The following is a 27,056-nucleotide window of genomic DNA, read 5'->3' on the forward strand; positions in this document are numbered from 1 at the left end:
TATTTTGTAAATGGAATTATCTGTTTAAATGGACACCTCTTTCTTTAGATAAACCAAGGACTCTGTACTTCATAATCAGGTCATAGTAATTTGAATAATGACCTACTAGTTTGCTTGTTCTAAAGGAAAAATTGAAGCTCTCCAGTTCATAGATTTTTTTATGGTGCAAATATTCTGCTGATATTAACAGACTTATTGTTGCTAAATATATTAAAGTTTAGATCATCTCATACATATTCTTACCCAACTCACACATTTTCCCCTAAAATGAGAAGCAAAGAAGGAACAAACCAATCATTCAAGGTCTAGTAGAAAAACAAACAAACACACAAATAAACAAACAAACAACTTGCATTTGTACCAATCATTGTCATACTCTTTTTCTTTAAGGCACAAAACACACAGAAAAAGATACTGATTTGTTCATAAATTGTAATCTCTTGTTTTCCATGATAATGAACCAAGTAATATTTCATCTTCAAGTCTACACATTTTACAACTGTATATTTGCACTCTGCTTTCATTTTTTAATGTCCTCCTTATGAAGTTAATTAAATACTAGTTGGCCTTTTCCTGGGAAGGTCTAAAATTTACCTGCAGTATTATGACTTACAGGTTTACTAAGACATTCACCGGTTTTCACAAGTCTCCAACTTAATCATCTTAAATATTCCTAGTATTCTTTTATCCTACACATGGATCACCTCTTATGTTTTATTGATAATGTGATGTCTAAAATTCATTCCATATCTTTAATAAGCTCAAAAGGAAAATGATGCTTTAAGGAAAAGTTACACTTTGTCAAAACTAAGGGTATGGCTTATCCCAGGACATATTCAAATAATGCAAATCTTTCAATTATGACAGACGTCACACCATTAATTTTTTTTTCATTCTGGTCAAGAGATAATTAGATTTTTCACCAATGCAAGTAAAGGGCTCATTACTTTTCTCGAATCACCACGTATATGTATAATTTAACCAGGTTATCAGTGATTGAACCCCTAAGCAGAAGCAAACATTTTATGATTTAAAGTGAGGTCTTCGATAACTTCCCATCCATTCATGAATAAGTGATCTAAACGAGTCTGGGTATTCTGACTCAACTTCATGGAAATCAGTGGACACCAATAGTTTATTATAACATTTCTTTTTATTCGTGGGAAAAGCCTACTCACTCTGTTTCATATCAATAACAGCTTCAGTTTAAATAATGGAAGATTCTATGAATAAGGACTCAGATTTTCCTTTAAACTTCATGGTTCCTCATGCTGAGCAATCTTTGTTGTTCACTTAAAATCTCAAATATTTATCAATAATAGGTTTATCTCCTATAACATTTTGTTACTCCTTCACGCATTTCCAAGTATTAATGTAATCCTTTAAATCATGGGACTTTATTTCCATAATCAGAATAAGAGAAAACAAATAACTGCTGGATTCTGCCAAGGATTGTTGTCCATGCTCCAAACATATTTATTTTTATACTGTCCTGGAGAAAACATATCTTAGTATACTAAGATATACTATTGTCTTTTAATGAGTCTTATGATAAGAACAGGAAAATTTCAGGGTTTATCAAAACAATTCAACTTATCCATAGTATATGACCCCTTTTACTAGAAACCGAATCAGCCCAGATGGCAGAACACATTGCATACCCTAGATCTTGGCAAATGAGTGGAGATAAGAGAGCTAACATTTATTGTAGTAGCAGACATATTTTGCATATAGTATGTGATTTTTGTTATGCTTTGGAAACAGCAAACATTCTTGATATCACCAGGAATTCCAAATCAGAATATCTGATAGATTAAAGAACTCTTTCTGCCCTGATACTTTTGAAGTATATAGTCATTATAAATTAGAAGTCTGAACACAAAGCAATAATTTAAAGGCAAAGGAAAATGTTTTAGGTAATCATTATGAAAGACAGGAGCTTTAATGAAGATCTTGGTCCCCTTAACACTACAAGAAGCCAATTCTTTAAAGAAGTTTCAAAAAGCTATTACATAATGCCAGTAGCTGGTACACAACTAAAAAAAAATAGTGGGAGAAATGTGGCTTTATATGACATGATAATAATTTATGGCACTTTCAGTTTTTTTATTGTTGTTAAATATTTAATTTATTTTTGGGAGAGTGCAAGAGGGGAAGGAGCAGAGAAAGGGGACAGAGGATCTGAAGCGGCCTCTGCACTGACAGGCTGACAGCAGAGAGCCCTATGTGGGGCTTGAACTCACAAACCCCGAAATCCTGACCTAAGCTGAAGTCTGACACTCAACCGACTAAGCCACCCAGGTGCCCTGACCGTGGCACTTTCAGATCAGCCACTTGCAGTCCCCCAAAAACTTGAAATAATTTTATATTGAATTTTCTATCATGGCAAGGACAACTAGTACACTAAACTAACATTGTAGTGAGGGGCAAAGGTACTAAAATGCTGAAGAATATCTGCTTTGTGTCTCATCTGTCATCACCATTATCCTGGTAAACTGTAAAGATGGGTATGGACAAGTGGCCCAGTCTTAGGGTAACTTTGAACACATTCAAATGAGTTTCATAAAGTAAACCCTGAAAAGAATTTTAAATATATTTGTACCATGTTTGCTTAGTTTCACAATTTTACTTAATAAAGGGTTACTGATTTAATATTAGCAAAAATATTACTTCATTCCCAATCTGTGGATTTTCAGTCTATCTCTCCAGTGAAACAAGTACCAATAACGAGTGACTAGTGTTGGAGAATTACAAAGTCTTGCTACTTAGAAGTCATACTATTCAAATTATACTCCATCTTTAGGAAAGTTAGAAGGAACAAATGTAATTCTGAAACGGAACTTTGTAAAGCACCTAATGACCTGATACACTGGAAGAGAAATCAGAGAAAGACAGCCTGCAAACTTCTATGGAAAGGACACTTCCAATATCTGAACAAAACTCAGACGGGTTGGTCTTTAGAGTCACAACCATTTATTTAAGAGACACAAGCCATCCTCATACAATGAAAGCATGTTCTGGGTGGAGACATTAAATTGTGAATTCTTGGAAATTCTCCAGAAGCTGACACCTTTAGGCTCATGTAAATAACTATGTAAAGCTGAACATTTTGCCTGAGACCCAGAGAACAAGATCCAGATGACCAACACATCAGAGTATCATGCTTTAATTAATATTAATATTGTTTATTTTTATAAACTATTTTACTTATATCTACTGGCTTAAGATTTCGATTTTAATAGAGACTTATTAGCTCTTAACTATGATACCCATGAGGCCCTTTTTCTTAATATTGCTTGTCATCCCTAGGTACTCTTTGGTATAAGTCCAATATCTAGCTAGAGTTTGCTTATGATTTGGCCAAAATCTAAAACCCAATCAACTTTTTGTTCTGTATATATATTACTCTGGGTGCCAGTTTTGTTGTAAAGAAATTAATAACTTCAAGTGTAATATTCTCAACCAGTAAACACAATTTTAGAAGCAAGCATCACAAAAAGATGCTAAACCCATAAAACTCCCTCTAACATCTCACATAGGACCTTTTGTAGGAGCTTGTTTTTGTAACCAAACTTTTGTAAATATAAAGGTTGGGAAGACATTATCATGACTGATGCTGTCTTACTTTTATACACTTTAAAAGGACACAGGAACACCTGGTGGCTCAGGGTTAAGCGTCTGACTTTGGCTCAGGTCATATCTCACAGCTTGTGGGTTTGAGCCCCGTGTTAGGCCCTGTGCTCACAGCTCAGAGCTTGGAGCTGCTTTGGATTCTGTGTCTCCCTCTCTCTGCCCCTCCCCTGCTCAAGTTCTGTCTCTCTCCCTTTCTCTCTGTCTCTCTCTCTCAAAAATAAACATTAAAAAAATCAAAAAAAAAAGAGGATATAAAACTATGTAATAAGACAGTGAATTTAAATATATTCCTGTATTTTTATTTCTGCCTTTTGGTGTTGATGCCCTCCTAGTCAGCCTCTGAGTGGAGAGAGGCCTGGAAAAAAAAAAAAAGGTAAATATTCAGTTTCCGACCTCCTGAAAAATAGACAAGAAACTTGAAAGTCAGACATTTTCGGGGAAATAAAGGATTTTCAAGTCTGGCCAGCTGGCATAATAGTTTTACTATTTGCCCAAGAAAGGAATAAAGAGAACATGATGAGAAAGGAATGAAAATGACAAATCCATTTATTATCTTAGTATACTGTAGAAAGGGAGAAAGGACAAGGCATGAAATCCCTGATGATACAGGAGCTAATGGTAATACTGGCTGTAAGCTTTTAGGAAAATTTTCAAAGAAAAATTCATTTTCAAAATCGTGCAAGGATATCATTCAGTGGTTTTGTTAGGAGAAAGCAATTTAGGTGACCTTTGTTCCCATGGCCAGCATGTGGTGTGCAGGGACCCTAAATTTCCTCATATGCCCTAAAGGAACATGGAGGTAGAGGAGGGTTTGTGGTCATGGTGAAGAGACTACTGTATGTAGGATCATGAAGAACAGAAGCAGGTGCCTTGGACCTTAGATGCTAGTTTTGAACGCAGGCATATTTTTTTTTCAAGCCAAAGGCCAGATGTAACATTTTGAAGCAGAACGAGAATCCAGAAGACATGGATTTGTACACCTCACTACTTTTGCTCTGCACCAAGACATGTTAGATATATATCCACAAAACAGCCAGCTAGTCACTGTCTTGGTTAGGAGGCATACCAGGTGGGGCCAGAACTCGGAAAATATAAGAATTCTACATGATTCATTTAAACATCAGAGTAAATTATACAAAAATGCCAAAGAAAGTATTAGGCTGAACTGACATTACTGGATAGGTCTAAGTGTTACTATTATTATTTTTACTACCTTATGTGGTGAAATTCATTAAGGAAGAACAGATTTTAACAAATAAGGAAATTATTTTCCAAGAAAATGTTTCTTTGTAATCTGGCTGGATTATAAATCCTGCTACATATTTTTCTTCTGCTGCTTTCATTATAATCCATGCACTTGGTGGAAGGTGGTAGAGATGTGAGTACTTCCACTGTTAGGATTGATCACTGTATTAAGGTAGTAAATGGGAAGTAATAGCTGAGCAAAAGATTATCTTACCTTTACCCAGTTTCAAGTAGAACTCAACGTCGTAATTGTGACTGAATTCACATTTTGGCATATTAATATCTCTCTGAAAAGTGGATATAGTGGTGATGCTGTCCACATAAAATTATTCAAGAATCTGTGCTTTAAACTGGCAATCTGGGAATGGGGCAATGAAGGGGAAAGGTTGTGGGATAGAAAAAATGTGAATTTGAATTGATGTTTCCTTTCTACTTCAAAAAGAGTAATCTATCTGGAGCAGTGTTAGCTAAGCCAGGTTCTAATCAATTTCCATTATTAGTAAGGACGAAACAGTTCATATTTTATTTAACATGTCATGAAACATTTGGATATGAAGTCAAACTGCTTTCTTTGCAAATCTTCAACATCACCAATTCATTCTATTTTATCACTGTCATCTGAGGGAACAAGATGATGGGAGGTTACATTTGCCATCTAGAAATTAATATTAATTTTTAAAATAATAATATATTTTTGCCTCTTCTAAAGGTTATTTTTTCAAAGGAAATAAAGATGTCTTGTTAGATATTTTACAGCCATCTGGGTACAAAAGTAATAAACTGAGAACACATATAATGTTTACCATTATTTAGATAATGCATTGGCATGCATTTAAAAATTATTCTTATGAAGTTGTTATATTAAGTTTTTCTAATGGACAATATTTTATTAAACTGTCTCTACACATTTCGTGCTATTTTGTGGCTATCATTTCCACAAATTGTTCCAAGCTAAAGTTTTGTACAGCTATTAGGAGGAGAAAATAGAGAATAGTCTTTCTTAAAGTAGCATTTATGAAGACTAAAAAGAAGGCTTTCATAATTGATGTGATTTCTGTATTATAGTACAGCTTCCTGAAAGGAAGCCATGTTCCTTTATATGAGACAAAAACTGAATGTTGCCAAGATATCTTGCTCTGAAGCCATATCCCTTTATTTGTATGCTTATCTTAAAATGCCAGTTTCCAGAAAACTCTAGTGATAGACCCAAGTGTACTTATGGATGCTTCATTAGCCAAGGAAAAGGAAATTGTTGTCTTGGGAAAGATGGAAGGAAAACAGTTGAGTGAAACATTTGGTAATGTTAATGAAGAAAATCTGGGAATAATGATATGATTGACATAAATATCACCAGTTCCCTATTGTATTTGCTGACTTTTTGTGAGAATCAGGTAGTGGAGAATAGAGCCTCGAGAGTCAGCAAGACTAGGTCTCCAACTTTGGTCAAATCACAACACTGAATTTGTTTCTAGTGTTAAATAAGGTGTTAACATCAGATCTTTTATGAACACCTATGGCTCTGAGATGAAAAGATTCAATGTATTTTTGTTTTGTTATTTCATTATGTAACTCTTGCCTCACTTTCAAAAAACTGTTTGAGTGATAGTAAAAGAGAATTTTTCAAATGAACCTTAAGATAGCAACATAAAATTTTAAAACTGGGACATACAACGCTGATGCTTTTTATTATATTTTTCTTTGAAGGGTCTTCCTTGTGTGAACTAAATTGCTGTTAGAGGCATTCTTTTAATGCCTATTTTATTCAGTTTGTGTGGAAACAAATGTGATTGTGTGCATGTGAGCATATGTGTGTGTCTTACTTTATTCTAGAAAGTATTTAGGCAATTTGGTAAGACACAAAGCATCTCAAAAGAGGGACGCTAGCTGTGAATAAAGTAGTTCAGGCAACTCAAATACATGAACTATTTTTATTTTTTTCTCCTAGATAAAAGTTAGTGTTATTGTCAGTCATATTGGGATAAGATATTGATTGAACCAATGTTCACTTCTTTCTGCAGTGACTAGATTTAGAGATATGCAAGCAATCAAGAGATTATTAGATCCATTTTATTCCAGATAAGCATAAAAAAAGGTCAGCCATTTATAAGAATGCACTGTCAACTTTCCAAAACCTTAACATTTATCTGGCTTTAATTTTAAGTTTATTAAAAAAAATTCTTTGGAAACAGCAATTTGTAATGTGCTAAATTGCATTAAATGCCCTAAGGTGTAAGACATTACTTGCAGCAATAAATAATGAAATTCATGTCTACCAGGAACATATGATGTCAACCTCTTTGTTTCAGGGTCTCTCTCTCTCTCTCTCTCTCTCTCTCTCTCTCTCTCTCTGTCTCTCTCTCTCTCTCTCTGTCTCTCTCTCTCTCTCTCTCTCTCTCTCTATATATATATATATGTTGTAAGTATCAATAAGGATTTTTATGTCACAATTTATATAATAAATATATATATATATATATATTTATGTTCATGTGTAACATATTTATTTATAATATTCAAATTGTAGCCTTTGGTGATCTTAGAAATTTCAAGTGAAAGCTAGTCAGGACCTATTCAGTCTAGAAAACTTAAAAATCCTCCAAAATTACTTTAAAAATATTAAGCTTAAAGCAAAGAGAGATTAAGGGGAGAGAAAAGGTAAAGGAAGAAAATACTTAAATTCATCTTGAATAATATTTTCCCTTTGCTAATTTCAAATTCTAACATATAAAAGCAGAGCCTATGGCTTATAATAATGAAAGTAAGAGCTGACTCTAATTGAGTTTCTTCTATTTACTACTAATAAGGCTATGTTAAATTGTGAAATGACTCCTTTGAGTACAGACCAAAATAAGAAGCAAAATAGCAAACAGAGATTTAAAGATCAGCCTTATTATTGATAAGAACAGTTTAGAGAACCTATCCTGGTTACATTCCTTTCAAATCTTGATTCTTAGATGAACCACCTGATGGGATGCGTATGACTACAACATAGAAACATGCCCAGAAGGGTCCTTCACACACATTTCTCACCTGGGGAAGATTAGAGAACTGGTCTCTAGATCTTCCTGTACAATGTACAGAGTCTGACCACATATCCTTAAAAATGGAGAAAGACCTGAGGATACCATCCACTGTTAGTTAGACTAGGCAGACACAATATAGAGAAAGCAAGGGGGCCTGGGTGGCTCAGTCGGTTAAGTGTCTGACTTTGGCTCAGGTCATGATCTCTTGGTTTGTTTCCTGAGCTCAAGCCCCACGTTGGGCTCTGTACTGACAGCTCAGAGCCTGGAGCCTGCTTCAGATTCTGTGTCTCCCTCTCTCTCTGCTCCTCCCCTACTTGTGCTCTCTCTCTCAAAAATAAATAAACATTAAAAGTAATTGGTTGAGGCATCTGTGCTCTATCATTTTCTTTAATTCTACAAATAGGTCATTCTTCATTCTATGTGAATGACGATTTGGAAAATTTAGAACTCTATTTGGAAAATTTTAGAAAAAAGATAACAAAGCCTAATTGGCTCTTCACAAAAAACTCTAATAGGGTTAAATAGGTACAAAGTGAGAGGTAAGAGGTGGTTTATCTTACTAAATACTTTTTTTGGTAACAAGATATCAACAACAAGATATCAATCTGGAGGTTTCTACTCAAGTGTTAAATTACTAAATATTAGGTTTTAAAATAAGTTCTAACATAGATGACCCTCTGGATAAACCAAAGCAAGTATCTAAAACACTGTTCAAAACTCACAAATAGTGGAGAAAGAGAATATGAGAAGATGATGTTTGGAGAGGATTACTTAGTGTCCATAGTCCTCCCAATGAATCTTCAGTGGGCTCATCCAGAAGGCTTATTATGTGCCCTGGGATATTTTCAGAATACACTGGACTAAAGTTTAATTTCAACCTCAGTGTCTGAGCAGGCTCAGCAATAGCTATATAGTAAACATTTTAGATTTGCAGGCCATATGATTTCTGTCACAACTATTCAATTCTGCCTTTATAGTGAAAAAGCAGTCACAGACAATATATAAATAAATGGTATGTATACCAATAAAACTTTACACAAATAGGCAGTAGACTGGATTTGGCTGGTGAATGCTACTTTCCTGATTCCTGATCTGGAGAATAAGAAAAGAGCTATCTAGATGTTTTAGAAATGGAGCTAGGTAAAATCGCTGTTTGGGGAATAGCTTTCTCTCCTATAGTTTATTTGATTGAAGGTGAGCCCAAGAAAATATAGAGAGATACAACATGGGGGAAAAACAGCTTAACTCATTTTACAATCTGCCGAAGGAACCACTTAAGGGATATGATTATGGAATCCCAAAAAACGGAGAATTGCTATAGACTTGATCTCTGGAAAACAACAGTAGCTGAGAGGGGAATAGTCAGCTAGAGGAAAATGCCTCAGCAGCACTTACAGAAAATACAAAATTAAAATATCATGACAGGGTGAGTCTACCTTAAATACTTGCCGCATTGAGATGGTACCACTGGAGTAAAATCTTTTCTCACTCTTCTCCCTCTCCTCTGGCAGAGTCAGAATTATGGTTAGCAACATGGAGGTGGAGAAAAAAGAAACTAGTCTGTGAACAAGAGAAAGGTCATATGGAACATTTGGAAAATTTTCATTACACTGTGCTAGAGTTACAATCAGTTCCAATTACTTAGGAAATATTTTTGAATAACCAATAAAAATTTCAAATAAAAGTTATTATTGGTATTTTTAGTTCTGTGGACCTTACTAATAAAATAAGTCCTTACATATTTACTCACAGCCTTTTCACTCAGTATTTTGCCCATGACAACAACTTTGATTATAAGGATTTCTTGCCTAGTGTAGATTAAAAGCAGTCACTGTAAAGAGGAAGAGAGTGGGAAGTGGGACCACTAGTAAAGAATAAAATATTCATACTTTAGCACTGAAGAAGAAGGAAACCCTCAAACAAGCCAGAAGAAAACCTATTAAGATACATTTCAACACTGATTTATTCTGTCAACTTTTTCTTAATTGTTGATATAGTATTTTAAGTAAAGTACATAACAAAGCATATTTTTCAAATGTTCTATTGTCAAGGACTAATTTATTTTTAATTGAAATATTGACTTACAGTAAAAAGCTCAAGTTCTTAAATATTCCTGATATACATCCTATTATTTAGGATGACAGACTTGTTTTCTTCCTTTTTGTTTCTTTTCTTTTTCCTTTTCCTTTCCCTTTCCTTTTCTCTTTTCTTTTTCTCTTTTTCTCTCTGTCTTTTGTTCTTCCCCTCTCTCTCTTTTTTGTCTTTCTTTCTTTTTTAACTGAATACAAACAAACAAACAATGAGTGCATTAGAGGTCAACTAACTACTTGTAAAGAAAGCAGCTTTGATGAGAGTTAGGATTTCTTAGAAGTTCTTAGCCCTTTGGGAGTAACACAAAAGATTCTGTCATCACTTTGTGTCAGTAGGCCACACAGGAGATAGACAATATGACCCTAGATGGTTGCCTCAAATGCCTGTCTCAAAAATGTGCAATAATTTTATCAAGAATTATATGGCTTTTTAACACAGCATTATATAATATTCTCCCAATTTAGTTTTTTTAATCAAATAATCACTTTTATCTTAAAATAGGGCAAGTTGTGAAAAAACTGCCCAAAAGGCCAATCTCCTCAATAACTGCGGCTGCAATCACATTCTTTCTCTCCCCCAGTAGTTCTCTTCCCACATTATACTCTGAGGGCTTGTCCAAACTGCAGTCTTCCTTATCTGTCAGCTATGAAACTTTGGGTTTTATTAGTCATCTTAAGTTTGTCCTCCATAGCTATAGCTGGATAAATACTAAAATTGATTAAATCTACATAAAGAAATTTGAGAATCATTCAAGAAAAAAATTTGCACTTATTTATTTTTTTAAAAGTTTATTTATTTCTTTTCAGAGAGACAGAGAGGCAGAGAGAGAGACTCCCAAGCAGGTTCTGCATTGACAGTGCAGATGCCGGGCTGGAACTTACAAACCGTAAAATTATAACCTGATCCGAAATCAAGAGTTGGTCGCTTAACTGACTGGGCCATCCAGGAGGCCTGCACTTATTTCTTAGTAAATCAATTTAATAGAAAAAGACACCATTTATAATATTGCCTCATTCAGAATGAATAGCCTGATCCTGAAACAGCTACAACTTCAGACTGCTAATGCCTAAGTAGCAAGGCCACATTATGTCTTATTTTAACTGTGCCTGTTCTAAAAACGCAACTTCCCAAGCCCACAAAAGGAGTGACATTAGAGGCAGAGGTAGATCAAAGCTTCTTCACTCCAGTTCTTTTAGTTTTCTTTTTACTATGGCACCATTCCCCCTCCTTCCCATATAAAGATTGATGCCTAATTTTCCAAGCAAAACTTCTTACAGAGACCTTCGTATACAAAAATTATGAAAGCAATAATTTAAAACAAATATACTTTGTACATTCAAATTTATATCATTTTTCTAATAACATCAATGAATGAGAAAAGCTAAAACTGCTCATGTAATTTTTATACATAAAGACTACCCTATTTATATTTGGTAGATGTAAAACTGACCATTAACTGTTGACAAGAATAAGCAACAGGCTTATGTCTTAGCTTTATTTAAGGCTTATGTCTCAGCTTTATTTACTATTTAATTGGGTGCATTAGGTGAATACTTCAATAAAGGACTTTATGGTTAATTTTGAAGGTGTTAAAAGGCTCACACAGGAATTGAAAAACATTAAAAGATTAGGGAAGAGCTTCAACTTCACTAATCACTACACATTATAAGATCTTCAAATATATTCACAGAGATAGTAGGGGGAACTTTATTGGGGAATGCACAAAAGCAAACTAACCTTGTAGTTTAAGTTACATGTTATGGTCTCCGATGTGTTAAAATTTGACAGCACATTTGGGTATTTTTTTTCATTACTACACCACCAAATGTTGATATTATAAGCAATGTTTTGGAACATTGATTCATTTCAGTGGGATCCAAGGCTCCACAGAACAGGTTTGGATACTACTGCACCACAAGCATCTTAATAGCCACTGGCTTAAAGATAGCACTGTGAAATTGCCCCTGAGTTATTTCATTGAGGCAAGAGAAAATAAAGGCCATCTTGAGCAGAGACATATGATACAAGAGCCAAATATGAACAACTAAGTTTATCTTATATGAATATGTATAAGGCATTTCTCTGACATTTTCCAAGATTTTCAGTGTTTATATAATAGAATCTTGATCTGAAAGTGTTGGGGAAACAAATTAGAGATAAAACAAGGTGCCAGAGAACTTTGAATAACCTTGCCATATTAGGTCAAGGAGGCTTCTTAGACATTTGCCATTTGAAAAATCATTTCTTCAAGATACTTGCTGGGATGAGCGCTGGGTGTTATATGTAGGGGATGAATCACTGGATTCTACACCTGAAATCATGATTGCACTATATGCTAATTAACTTAGATGTAAATTAAAAAAAAATCCTTCCTTCATTTGAACATAAGGGTTTAACAGACCTTTACTCTGAGAGTATGGCTTAGTAAGACTGAGATTTTTTTATTCCCATGCAATAATGCTTATAATTATAACAAGGGAACAACACACCTGTGAGTTTCTTCATACTTTTTATGTTGCACTATATCTTGATAATTTCTCATTTTTCTATTTTGTAGAATTTTTGTTAGCACGGAAGTCATCTCCTCAGTATCCCAAAAGAAAAACAAAGGAGTATAATTCAGTGTCTTTACTGTCAACAGGTAAGTTACAAAAAAGGCAGGTCACTTAGGGAGGAAAAAAACAACAACAACAACGGCAGTGACTGTCATTTTTACTAAGCTTGATTGCAGATAAAACTGTACTTCTTTTCTCTTCTAAAATAGGGAAGAATTTCCAATTTGTTTCCAACAGTTAAAAGCGATAAATCTCACAGGCAGAGGGTAATAGCTAATTGTTTATTATTATCTTAAGTAGAATACTAAAGTTTTCTACGAAAAAAAATTCTGCCAACTTCATAAAACACAGAATCATTCACCACTGTATAAAAGAACCAATGAATTAATTTGGAGTCAGGCAAGAAGAGAGTTTCTCCTAAGCCTTGGATAAAAATTCCACTAGCGTACTCTGGTATTGTGATATCAGGAAACTATTCTGATATATAAAAAAATTCCCATATCTAGCAATTGACATTATAATGTTTTTATCATTGAAATGAGACATTTGTGGAGCAAATCCTTCAGATTCATATTGGTTGAGTTTTCTGACAAAATTAAAATCCTTTGTTCATATATGAATTCCAACAAAGCTCCAGGAAGAATTCACACTGGAGCAATGCTGTTGATATTATCAAAGCCAGTTTGTTTCTTTGTCAAGTTTTGTACACTAGAATAGTCAAATGTGTGCCTAGATATAATGGATGTGGAGAGACTCCACTTTAACATAGGTATGGGCCCAATGTTCTCCCATAGTAACCAACATACAACCTGGGGGAGTAAAGCTTGAGGCAGTACACAGTGTAGTACTGTGGGAGAGTGAAGTAAACACTTGTTCCTTAGGTCTTTTCTTTCCCCCTTCCCATTACAGGTCTATGTCTAAAGAGCAACACATATCCCTTCAGCAGTACAATCATATTTAGAACAAGGCACTGATTTCCTGATAAAAGCAGCTACTACTGCAAACATCACTAGACGTCGTATTCAGGAAGTTGTTTAGGGACTTAGCAGATTTTGTTCTCTAGTGGCTTATTAGGAAACACGGTTCACAGATAAAATAGTCCAAGAGTAGCTTTATACATAATATACATCCTACTCTAAGCAACAGGTGTACTGGAGTCAGCATGTGTTTTAAATATCAGTGAATAGACTATAATTTCATCCTGGATCATTTAAGTGTTCAATACTACTGGCATTTGTAAGAATTATTCAATCACAAATTTCCATGGTGGACCAGAACAAAGGAGAAAGTAAAGAAAGAAAAAAAAAAGTGACCTGGTTCTCAAATGTATTTGGCTTTGATACCTGATGATTACAAGTTAATCTTGAATTTTAGTTTGAGGTAACAAGGAAGAAAACAGGGGGTAAGTTGCCTTTTATGTTGCAATAGTACAAAGATACAGAAATCATTGAGAAAAGAAACCTAATGAGGCAAAAAAAATTACAGACCTCACTATTATATCTCTGAGATATTTAATGACTTAAGTAAACCAATATATCAGTGATAATATTATTTATATTTTTTAAAAGTGTTCTGGGTTCCAATCAAATCAATGTTTGAAACACATCTGTGACATAAATAGAATAGTGACGTGCAGGCCTATCAATATGACTTGGCCAGTTCTATTTTCATTGCATGACATCATTCAGCTGTCAAAAGAAAACTGAAGAAAAAAATAGAAAACATATCCTTGACTTCAAGTGTTTGCAACCTAATTATATATACACCCAAACTTGAAATACGCTGTTGTATAACTTGACAATATCTTTTAAGGTGGCTAAAAAATAAATAAAGAGTTCAAAGATGTGGGTGCTAATTTTCGCTTCTCAGAAGATTAGGTAACATGCTTGTGTTGCACTATCTGCATCTTTTTTTTTTAATTTTTTTTCAACTTTTATTTATTTTTGGGACAGAGAGAGACAGAGCATGAACGGGGGAGGGGCAGAGAGAGAGGGAGACACAGAATCGGAAACAGGCTCCAGGCTCTGAGCCATCAGCCCAGAGCCTGACGCAGGGCTCGAACCCACGGACCGCGAGATCGTGACCTGGCTGAAGTTGGACGCTTAACCGACTGCGCCACCCAGGCGCCCCTGCACTATCTGCATCTTAAAAATGGTAATAATCATATCCACCTGCTCTATTTCCATGTGAAGAAATGTCTGGGAAAATATAAGGGAAAATAAAACTTGGTGAAATAGTACAGGATCGCAATAGCCTGTTTCCAGTGATGACAGTAATGAAATAATAGATAAATATTACATAAAATATAAAGAAAATTATATTAAAACAAAAGTGAACAAGTGAAATAAGATGAATCATGACTGATCAGTTTAACCAAAGCAATTACAACCAAAAAATAATTGCTTTGCTGGACTAGTTGAATAAACAGTTTTAGAAAGAATGGTATCCTTTCAAAAACACTAAATCGATATGAAATAAAGACTGTTGATGGATAACTTTGCTTTTTTTAAACATAATTAATTTGATGACTATTATTTTCAGGAATAATTAATGTTGGCACATTTTATAGCCATAATAATTGGAAAATATAATTTTTATTACCATGTTTAAGAATAATTTTTAATTTTAGAAAATAAAACTTTTTATGCAACTTTCAACACACAAGGATACAGTTTTACCAAGACTGTTGTATTTTTAATTTTTAGTTTTTAGAATTCCTTTCTACCTCATATTTTACATTTAAACTAAAAAAGTACAATATATTTCATATTTACAAATTCAGTTTAAAAAGAAATAGCAAAAAGTGAGCTATAATTCATTATTATCAGATGACTTCTGGAATTTACTAGTTTTTATACTATTAATTATACAAATAGTCTATTATTACTTCAAAATAAGATTATAATTCTTTCTGAAGTCAAGATACAGTTTTCATCATTATGTGTTCTAGTTATCTTAAATTGAAACCTTTAAAATGATATCACTTTCCTACTTTCCTCCTTAAATATCGCCCTTCTCAACTGAAACTTTTGAAAAAAATTGTCCTCCTTTCTTCACCTTTCCTGTCCATAAATACCTAAGTTACTCTGCATTCAATAAAAAAAGATAATGCTAACAAGTTACCATGCGTTATTTAATCTTGGACTTTTTTTTTTTTTCATTTTAACCTCTTTGAAATTGAAATGAATCTTATAGTTGATGACATGTCACAGTTTAAATGGAAAGAGTTATTCTCTTTCAGGATTAATTACAAAAAATAATAATGTGTCTTACACTAAGTTCTTGTTAGCTTTGACTTTAAAAAACTACAGTATTAGAATTTTCTATATAGTATTTGCCTCCCATGTCAAGATTTCTTATTTGGCACTTATGTTCCATTTATTCAGTTACTGTATTATTTCAGGGTGTGTGTGTGTGTGTGTGTGTGTGTGTGTGTGTGTGTGTGTGTGGAAAATAACACAGATACAGAAACAGTTTGCCTTTGACCATCTGTTTTGCCAATACCATCCATCATACCTGAGTGAGCCCTGATGAGTCAACCAAGGAAAATTACAAATGATCTAGGTAACTCCAGCCTCTATCAATTAGAATAAATACAAACTCAGTAAAATAAAACTGGGAATAACACATACACACACACACACACACACACACACACACACACCTTGAAATAGAGTAACAACAACAACAACAACAACAATAGTGTTTTCATTTGGGAAGGTACAGCTCTCTGATGGTCAGCGCTTCTCTGGATCTGCTGCCTTCCATCTTTAAATTCTTTCATCAGCATGTTGAGTAGACCAGACATACCAGTTACAATGGCATAAAGCCCCTCAGAACCCAGGTTCTCCCATGCAGACAGCTGCCTAAGAACCCTTGGAATCCTCTGAATCAGGAAAGAAAAATGGATTCAAAGTGAAAGTGGAGGGAGAGAAACATATGATCAGGTTACCATGTTTCCATGTCCCCAGAATTCTTCTATCTTATCCTGATCTTTTGAACCAACATTTATTAAGCACTTAATTTTTTTCTGGCATAAGCAAGGTCCTTAATAAAATTAGTTTTCTGGTGGGAAACTTGACAGACTCTGGAGCCAGCCTCTGTGTTCACTTCCTGCCTCTTCAAATATTGGTTGTTTGACACTGGGACAATTCTGTTTATTAATTTCAATATTTGCACATTGGAGAAAATGGTACCTACCTATAGGGTTAAACAAACATACACATGCATATACATACAACACACAAAAATCAGTTTCTGGAAAATAATAAGCATTATGAAAGTATTACCATTACTAGCAAGTTATTTTATTCTCAAAACAAACATGTATGGTAATTATGATTAGCACCATTTTGTTGTTGCTTTTACAGTTGTTCCAATAAGAAAACTAAGTCTCAGGGAGATGAAGTATCTGATCCAAATTTAAATCGTCATATGATGTAAAGCCTAAGTTTGAAACCAGAATATTGCAATCTATAGTCTATGTTCATGAATTTAAGCTATAAAATAATCCTCTATTTGCTACTCACTAATAGAATTAATTTAAACATGTAGTCAAATTACCTTTTGATGTAGGAGTTAACACATTTAACAGGAAGAAATTTGAGAAAAACAAATATATTTGATGTATTTGTTGTCACGTTAAATATTTAAGAAATACATAGAACAAAATAATCTCAGAGAGCCTTTCAAAACACAAATTAAAGTTTTAGTTCCTCCTCTGTCTTCACATAAGAGACTTTGTACCTCCAAACATTTGCTTCATCTGTATTGACTAACCTTCAGCTGAAGTTGTGACTCACTCTCCATAGTATTTCTTACAAAATCAATTGGCACTTTTTTTGGGCTTGCCCCTGACTATGATGCCTAATCAATAAAACTTGTCTTTTTCAAAGAAATTGAACAACTAAGGCTACCGAACCAAAATTCCCCGAAATTGACGTATTTAATTTGACAATGTATAAAACTGATGGTTTTCCATATCTTCTCTGATCTCATAGCTTGATCTAGATGCCTTTATCCATCCCTAATCCATACATTGTTCATGATGAAGAGAGTTACAAATTGAACCATGACAATTGTTTACATATTTAGTCTTTTAGGGCAAATTCTCAATATAGACAAAAACAAAGCTACTGGTGCTACTTACTGATGTGTAAGTAGACATGTAAAAAGTATTCTAAACATATTAAAGAGGATACATATGAAAATACTCATATGTCTTTGGAAAACAATTTAGTTATACTACATTTATAAATGTTTACCAGCTAAAATGAAACCCTGGTAGAGCTGGTGGTGGGAAAATAATGGAAGAAAAGGACTAAAGTATTGTAGTAGCATGAAATAAGCATATGAAAAACTTACTGCATAGCTACCTGGTGAATCTAATTTTCCCATCCATATATTTGTTAAATCATGTATGTATGGATGGAACATTTATTACTAAGCACTCCTAAGATTATTAATAATTTAAAGATGCTAAATAATTTAAAACTATGTAATAGATTTTCCATAATAAATGAAAATAATTTTATATAAGATAAATATGGTCAAAAATTTTTTTAAAGTGAGAATGAACTTTTAACAATTTCGGTCAATTAAGAATTTGTGCTCATTATTATTTTCAAATTGAGAGGTTATCTTTTCAGCTACAGAAAAGTTTATGCTTTTTGTTTGTTTGTGTTCTACCATTCAGTTTAACTGAAAACATATCCCTAGACCTACTCATCAGATATACATTCAGTGGTTACAGCAATGAATTTATAAATTGAGAGTGAAAGACAGTGAGGTAGAAATTTGGGGGGGACAGGCAAATATAATACGTAGAAAAATGAATATGTAATGGAAATCAGAAGTGTTTCTTTGCAACCAATAAAAAACTTTTTAGAAAAAACCTGATTCATTATAAAATCCAAAAAGACAGCAATTTTTTTCTAAGAACCTTTCTTTTCAGAGTTAATCATGCATCTGTCATTGAAGCCTATGCTTATATCATTCTTTATTGTAGTATCTTGTCAGATGAATATGAAACATCTCTAAAAAACAAGTAACTCTCCAAAAAATATTATCACTTTTATTTGCTAATGATTTTTAGTAGAAAAATAACATTATAGTCTAAGCATAACATTAAAAATTATAATTTTATAATCTTTTCTAAGGCTTGGCATATAAGAAATGTTTGTTTTTATTTGAATATTAAAATTGATATAGAATCAACAAAATAAAATTCATAGTTTGCTCTTTGGTGAAACAAAATTGCCTCCATTTAATGTCTAAAAATGTGCTAATCTCTATCAGGGAGAAAATCAGCAAATCCACATTAATATACTATAAGGACAAAGTAAATTATGTACTTCTACAATGAGTGTTTCCATAATGCTGATTAGTTTTATGTAAATGGTAAACAAGAAACAAAGTGAAGGAATGAAATGTCATTTTGGTTCACGTACCATTTGTCCCCATACATTAATATTTGGCACCACCAAGGGGCGCCTGGGTGGCTCAGTCGGTTAAGCATCTGATTTCAGCTTAGGTCATGATCTCACAGGTCATGGGTTGGAGCCCACATGGGGCTCTGTTGCTGACAGCTCAGAGCCTGGAGGCTTCTTCAGATTCTGTGTCTCCCTCTCTCTCTGCCCCTCTTCCATTCTCACTCTGTCTCTCTCTCCCAAAAGTAAACATTAAAGAAATTAAAAAAAAAATTTGGCACCACCAAGTAGCAATGAAGAATCAGAAGAAGGCTGTATACCATACAGACAAATGGCATTTATGCCTTGATTTTCCTGGAATCTCTTTTGGCCTCCTTGGACTTTAGAATGTTTATTCTGAAGATCTACCTCCTCTTTGTGTATTTTGCCTTGGTTTCCAGAACTCAGCAGCCTACATTCTTCATGATAGCCATTGATCTTTTTAAATGTGTAAGTCTTATGTTTACTGAATATTTTTGCATCCACTAGAAAGTTACCATGTTTTAACTATGCTAGTATTTCTTTTAGGATAATTATTGTTTTTCATAGTGTTATGGTTATATGATCACATAATTTTTGAGTGAACGGTTGCAAACCCATTTTAGGCATTAGTCCTGATATTTTTAGACTGGAAATTTGCAGAACACAAAATTTTTCAGTAATTTTGTTGTACATTGAGTTGTAGCAGAAATGCATGTATCGGACATCATAGGATATATGAGGAAGAGTAATTGTGACTCCACTTTCAACATTTATAGCACTGTGTAACTTTTTTAAATGAAACCACTACATATGTAGTATAAGTAATCCTATAGTATGCTTTTCATGGAGTTTATCACATAAGAATTATGGAGTGATTGATTTATACATTTGTGTATAAAATCTTAACACAGGAGTTTTATTTATTCATTCATCCAGGAAATATTTATTGAGTCCCATTTCAATATATTACGTCATATTACTTACCCTTTTCAAGGGGGCACTCTCAGATCATGTTTGTGGGTATGGAGTCTGTTTCCTGTTCTGTGGCCATCAGAAGACCTTCTGTCTCTTTACATATAAACATATAATCTTAGGATATAATTCCAACCATAGAACTTCATATCCAAGTTCTATTAATATTTAAGACAAACAAATAATTTGGCTAATTAGTTCTCATACAGTATTCTGACAAAGCCAGACCTGTATGAGCAATTCTAATTTTGTCTTATTTGCAAGGTATTCTTGCATGTAGAAGAATATGCTATATATAAAAAAAATCTTACAAAAGTTCAGACTTGTTAATACTTTGTAAGTCTCTGGTAAGCGTTCCATGACTGGAAGAGAATATTCATAAGTCCTTTACATACCATGATTGATCAGATACAAAAACAGAATAAATCTTTACTAATAAAAGTATTTGAATATAATAGCTGCCTTCAACAAATTGTTCTGTAAATTTGGTATTTTTAAACAAACAAAATTATCCCAAGAGCATAAGGAAATGTTTTTATATATTTGTTAGTAGGTTAAGCAGATTATCTGCTAACATTAACAATTTTTTTCATAATTAATGTAATGAATTTTATATATAAACCTATATAGTTATTTCTATCTTATTGGTTTGAATTGGTCTTCACTGGTCACTTACTTATACTTTATTTCACACACACACACAAAATGACTGTTTGTATTTGTTATAGTCAAGTGGCTGAACTTCACATTTGAATCCTCGAGACTATTATCTTAGTTGTGGAAAAACAGTTTTTAAAATGAGCTTTAAAGACTGTCTAACATATTTTAAAATATTTCATTTTTTAGAGCATCAGAGGAAAGGAAGTGGAACAAATTATCCAGTTACCTAAGATTTCAAGTTCATCTTAGGTTCAATCTTTGAAGTCAATTGCATTTGGAATTTTTAGATGTAATTCTTTCTGCAAATTTTAGATCCCAGGTGGTATCAAATACAGTATTATAGATCCAAAGCTTTTTGTTATAGAAGACTTGCAGCATTAATAGGCTGACACTGTTTGGATAACCTCAATCATTCATAAGCCTTTTAAAATATTTTTTTATCATTTTGGAGTCTAATAAACTAATAGAATTCAATTTTCATGTTACTTGAGTCTTTGGATCTCTTACCAGAATTCTGACATCCATTAGCCATTGTCTGAATTAGGTGACTGCTGTGGTAAAGAATAAGCCATAACAAATTATCTCATTACAAATATAATATACACAACAGCTGGAGTTTTTCTGTCTCATATTCTCATTCTGACTGACATAAGCTGCTAGCTGTAGTTTCCCATTTTCTGAATAAGGTTTTTGTCAAGATCAGGAAGCCAGGTACTTTGCTAAAAGCTTTTTATGATGCAAAGAAATAGAAACCATCAGGTTTCCCTGATTTTAGTAGTTTTCTTTTCTTTTTTTTATTCATTTTTACCCATGATAATCAATTCATTTATTTTAATGTCTATGTGTGATATTTCTGTGCTTTTATTTATGGTTCACTTATTTTACTTTTAGAAAGTGTCAATAATAAAATGGCTTAGTACTGAAAATGACTTTATACAACTTTAAATGACTTCATTTAATATAATATAATATAAAATGTTTTTTAAAATTCATAAAACATGTAACGAATAAAGCTGAATTAAACAATATTTTAATGATAAATACAACTAGAAAATCTAACATGCAAATTGTCCATTAACTTATCTCTTATTTTAAGATACAGAAAAATTTCTGAAAACTTCTGGAAGATATATATACATATGTATATATGTATATATATATATGTATAGGGTTACATCACTATATACATAATTGTTCTTTATCTTTCAGTATCCTCAAAAAGGGAGCATGATTTAAACACTGTTTACATATTGAATATGTCTTAATATGTTTTTTTCTAAGCAATGCTGTTAAGCAGAAACAAACATCTGTGACCTATTTAAAAATTATCGGGTGTCCACTGTTGGTAGAGATACCAAATTATACAGTAAGTGCAAGGATCATTGCTCCTTCTCCCCTCTCTCTCCCTCCTGTCTTTCTTTCTCTTCCAATGATGCTCATGATACAATGATCCATGCCTGGAGGGAGTGTCTCACTGACTTAACTAAGAAACTTTAGATATAATCAAGCCACAGAAGACTTAGACTGTCATTCCAGCTTTTCTCTGTAATTGATCCCTCTATACACAATTCAGCCTCAGGAAGAAGCATGACATAAGCAGAAGCAAAAGAAATCTGTAAGGATTATCAACTGTGGGAATTAGATAGTGGGTTTCTTTTCAAATTTTTTGCCAATTATTAGGGGTGAGAAAGGAGTAAAAATAGATATTTTATTCTTGAATATGTAATGACTAGGAAGAAAACAAATATGGAAAATAGTCACACTGAATAACACATCAGAAATTGAGAAAAATTGAACATCAACCTATTAATTTTTATGTTTATCGATTAATACTCCTTTCCTCTTTGAAATTTAATTTTTGGTATATGTTATTCATACAATAATATAACCAAGCTAGTGTAAACATCATTCTCTGAATTGTTTTATTACAATTACCCTTTATTTAAATTATGTTTCAATCTGCATAAAATATTTCTATTAAAATATATGTATGTTTAAGCATTCACATTTAAAATTTTTTAAAAATATTTTTAGAAATTTTTTCAGTGTTTATTTTTTTGAGAGAGAGAGAGAGAGAGACAGACAGACAGACAGAATCCAAAGTAGGCTCCAGGCTCTGAGCTGTCAGCACAGAGCCTGATGCAGGGCTTGAACCCATGTACTGCGAGACCATGACCTGAGATGAAGTTGGATACTTAACCCACTGAGCCACCCAGGCACCCCTAAAATAATTTAATTATATACAAAAGTTATACTTGTGTATGTCTGTGTATAACATTATGTCAGAAGAAAGCTCAAGAATATGATTATATTAACAGAATTGAACATTGTGATTGTTCTGTTCAGTCATACTGACTAAAGAATGACACAGATTCACCTGTTTTCCAACCTAATTATTCTAGAGTATAGCGGCAGGAAACATATTTCTGAATCTCAAACTTCTTTTACTTCTTGGGAATGCATTAATTTTTGTGTTTACATATTTTGAGTGCTGAGCACTGTGTTATGTTTTAGGAACATATCAGTGCACAAATGATGTGACCCTTCCCTTCAGGTTGCCCCAAATATAGTTGTACATTCCATTTAATCCACTGCAAAGTCAAGCTTAGTTCTATGGCCTCTGACATAATTGAGTTCTATGCTTGGTCTCTTGGAACAGATGTCCAATTAACCCCCATAGAGAGAAAGAAAGAGAAACTATCTTAGGTCTTTTTTTCATTTTCATCAACAACTTCTTTCTCTTCCTTTCATATTCATGCAGAATGTAGTAACGCACACACACACACACACCCTACCCATGCTATTGCATATTACAAGTAACTTAACGGCTCCTCAAAATAAGGGTTTATATTTCCTTTGTAAGAGACCTAATGATTTCTTCCACCCACAATCCTTATTTATGTGATGACTATCAATAACATTTATTTTTATATGTATGTCTATAGACATTATGGTATTCCAATATCCAGTAAGTCATACTGGATTTTTTTATATAATATTTGTATAAAAACAAGCTTCTTTGTAATTCACATATAATTCCTGTATTTTTTTCAGTTGCACTGGGCTTTTTTTACTCTCTGTAATTTCCAATAAACTTAATACTACATCTTCCTGATGCAAGGTACTCTGCATATTGTTAATTTCCCCCTCTTAAATCCATAGTGACATACGAGAATCTGGAGTAGATGGTCTCTATAAATAATTAGCTATATTATTTTTTCAAAATTACTTAACCTTTATTATTCTTCATCTATATATCAGGAATGATGACAACATATACCTTATAGAGCTGTTATGGGAATTAAATCATGTAAAACATTTATACATTTTCCTGGTATACAGTAAGTACTAAGTAAGTGCTAGCAATTTATTTTTAAGACCATAACATGTGGCTGAATTACAGTAGGTATTAGAATGTTGAGAATCACAAAATTTTAGCCCACTCTTCACATAACTACTCACATTCCAAGATCTAGAGTAAATGTGTACATCCTGTTCTATGAAGTTGTTGCTAACATATTAGAAAAGACAGCTGCCATTATTCTTTCAACATCTATATAGCAATTTTGTGTCTTATTTTTGTTGAAATAAGTATCACAACCTAATATTTTTAAAATTTATTTATTTATTTATTTATTTATTTATTTATTTATTTATTTAATTTTTAAATCTTTATTTGTTTTTGAGAGAGAGAGAGAGAGACAAAGAGACAGAGTGTGAGTGGGGGTAGAACGCAGAGAGAGGGAGACGCAGAATCTGAAGCAGGCTCCAGGCTCTGAGCTGTCAGCACAGAGACAGACTGAGGCTGGAACTAATGAATTGTGAGATCATGACCTGAGGTGAAGTCAGAGGCTTAACTGACTGAGCCACCCAGGCGCCCCAGAACCTAGCATTTTAGATTCCGGGATGGAGACTAAAAAATACCGTTAAACATTCTGCCTTTGCTAAACTTCTAACTTGTCAAAACTTCAATGTGCTCACATGTTAAATGAAAATAATAATAGTAATTTTCTCATAGGGTTTCTGAAATAAGTTAATAAAGGTATGCCTATAGAGGACCAAACATACCGTGAACACATATAAATGCCAACTATTTCATTATAATGATTCATCTATCCTGTTGTCACCATCATTTCGAGTGTCTGGCATCCAATGGACTGTGGTCAAAAAGATGGCTGTGAGGAATTAAGTCTCTTAGGAAATGTGAGAAATGTTGGGGAGTCCTTGACCTAACACAGTTTTAGCCAGTTTTGCCTAGAGTGGGTTTTCTGAAAGACTGCAGGTGACATGTAAATTATACAAGTTGAAATTGATTGCCCTGTGTCTTGGCATCCTGTGGTGTCATAAAACAAATCAAGTTGCAAGTAATGAACTAAATGAATGTTTTTAGCTGTCTGGAAAATGTGGGTAAAACCTACATCCTAAATACCTCATCCTTCCTTCCTTCCTTTCCTTCTTTCCCTCCTTCCTTCTTCTCTCCTATTCTTCCCTTCTTTTTCCTTTCTTCTTGCTTTTAATTTTTTCAACATAGATATCTAGAATTCTATGTAGTACATTATATTTTAAAAATAAAGTATTTTGTAGGAGATAATTTTAATAACAAACTTATGTTTGATTTTAGAATATAGAAACTATCAGACCCTATACTCTAATAAGCTTAAATAAAAATATTTAAGTTTTTTCTAAATCAAACTAAATGAACATGACTTCTGAAATGATCATTGAGTCATAAAATGGGACAGATTTACTTTCTGCTTTATCAAATAAAATGAGACATGTATTTTCACTGTAAAGGCTTAGGATTAAAAAAAATCACAGGTAAGCGACAAGATAGCATTAATTTTTTCACTGCTAGCATGTGTTTGTCCATCTCATTCCCCAGACTAAAGAAGACAAATAACTCCCAGTCAGAATGCACAGAATATTCTCACTTAATTTGCCTCATTTGTCTATGTGTGTTGTTGCAGAACTTTTGGAAAACAATAAATTGCTCTCTTTTTACATATCTTGGCCACTTTGAACAAACTGAAATATATGTGGTTTTTGATGAGTCTTTACATTTGCTAACTTATATTACCCAGTATCTCTAACCTGGAGTTATTTTGTATGAAAAAAAATCTTCAGTTTTGTCACTTTTAAGTTCCATTGTTCTTTTCAGCACTCAGTATATCTCTAGTTTGATTTTTTTAATTTACCATTAATTACGTATTCTCAAATGTTTGTATCACAAAGTCTCTTGATGTCCCTGGAGAGAGTATATTATAAAGTTAGATTGTGAGATGTCTGAGTCTTTTGTCAATGTTGGTTGGAGGAGAGCTTCTCATATTCCTTAAGAGAGGAAACTGATATCATACTGCACATCAGTAACATTTTTTTCCTCTAAAAGACTGGCAAACAGCCAGTGAAACACTCAGCGGAGTTTTCTATTGATTGTCCTGTGGCTTGCAGAAGAGTATATATTTCTGTGTCTGAAACAGTATGATTCTATTGTTGAAGAAGGGTAAATCTCCTGTAGATTAATAAATATAAAGATGAGGTTGTTTTTTTTTTCAGAACTGAAGTGATAGGGTCGTGGTTTTAATATCTTAGGCAAGAAGAAAGAATTTGGTACAAGTTAAGACTGATGTTTATTGCATGGGTATTACATGGATCCATATCCTTTAGTAATGGTATGCTTTTTAATGGCACACCATTACAATTATTTGATTAATGTTTTGTACTCTGGGTCATATATTACATAATATCAGCCATTTGGGAGGGTGGGCTTATCTGGCATGATGCATCAATATTTCTGATTATTCTAAGCTTCCTCAAGCCTTTGTTTTTGAGCAGGCTACCTGCACTACCTGGGTTGTTCTAACTGTGGTTTTAGCAAGTCAAAACTTAATCTTTAAGATTCACTTCAAACTATACTTTTACAATTCAATTATAAGGTGGAAAGGTGACAAAAATATATTAGTGTGGTCAAGAAAAAATAATATCTAATAATTAAATAAGTGGAATTTCAGAAAAAAAACACTTTATGTGAAAAAAGTAAGAGATTCATACTAAGTTATGAACAATTAGATAAAAAGAAAGTATCTGGTTCTTCATTGAAGATTAATCACAGAAGCATATTTTTTTGTGTATAGCTGCAAAAAAATGTCAATAAGCATTAGGGTTATCTCTAAACTATAAGCAAACAGGTAAGAATTAGGGTAACTTAAGATGCTATGCCTACTCTTCAGAAAACAACACCCTAATAATATGAGAATGTGAATGTTCAGGTGCACAGAATTTTGTAGCTGGTTGGAGTCTGGTGATGGAATTTAAACTTCCACTATCCCAGATGAAAATGGGTCAATATGTGGTAAGAGTTAAAGAGGAAACAAAAAAGGGAGGGTCTATTTTATATACATCTGTAAGTTCAGGCAAAAGTTTTTGAGACA

At 33.2% G+C, this 27,056-nt stretch overlaps 1 long non-coding RNA gene across 8 annotated transcripts in view; it reads right to left on the reverse strand.

Moving 5' to 3' along the window:
• The window catches only part of LOC109492592, a 307,588-nt gene that overhangs the window by 142,957 nt on the left and 137,575 nt on the right, over positions 1 to 27,056 (reverse strand). For 2 of the 8 annotated variants that reach the window (XR_006595499.1, XR_006595503.1), the window contains exon 4: positions 9,338 to 9,461. The exons of 5 other annotated variants lie outside the window; for them this stretch is intronic. This is a non-coding gene — a long non-coding RNA (uncharacterized LOC109492592). Of the gene's footprint in view, positions 1 to 5,092; positions 5,237 to 9,337; positions 9,462 to 27,056 lie in introns of all 8 variants that reach the window. One more of the 8 variants, XR_006595496.1, reaches the window with a different exon arrangement.

Source organism: Felis catus, chromosome A1 (assembly GCF_018350175.1).
Source record: "Felis catus isolate Fca126 chromosome A1, F.catus_Fca126_mat1.0, whole genome shotgun sequence".
In the NCBI taxonomy this organism is placed as follows: Eukaryota; Metazoa; Chordata; class Mammalia; order Carnivora; family Felidae; genus Felis; species Felis catus.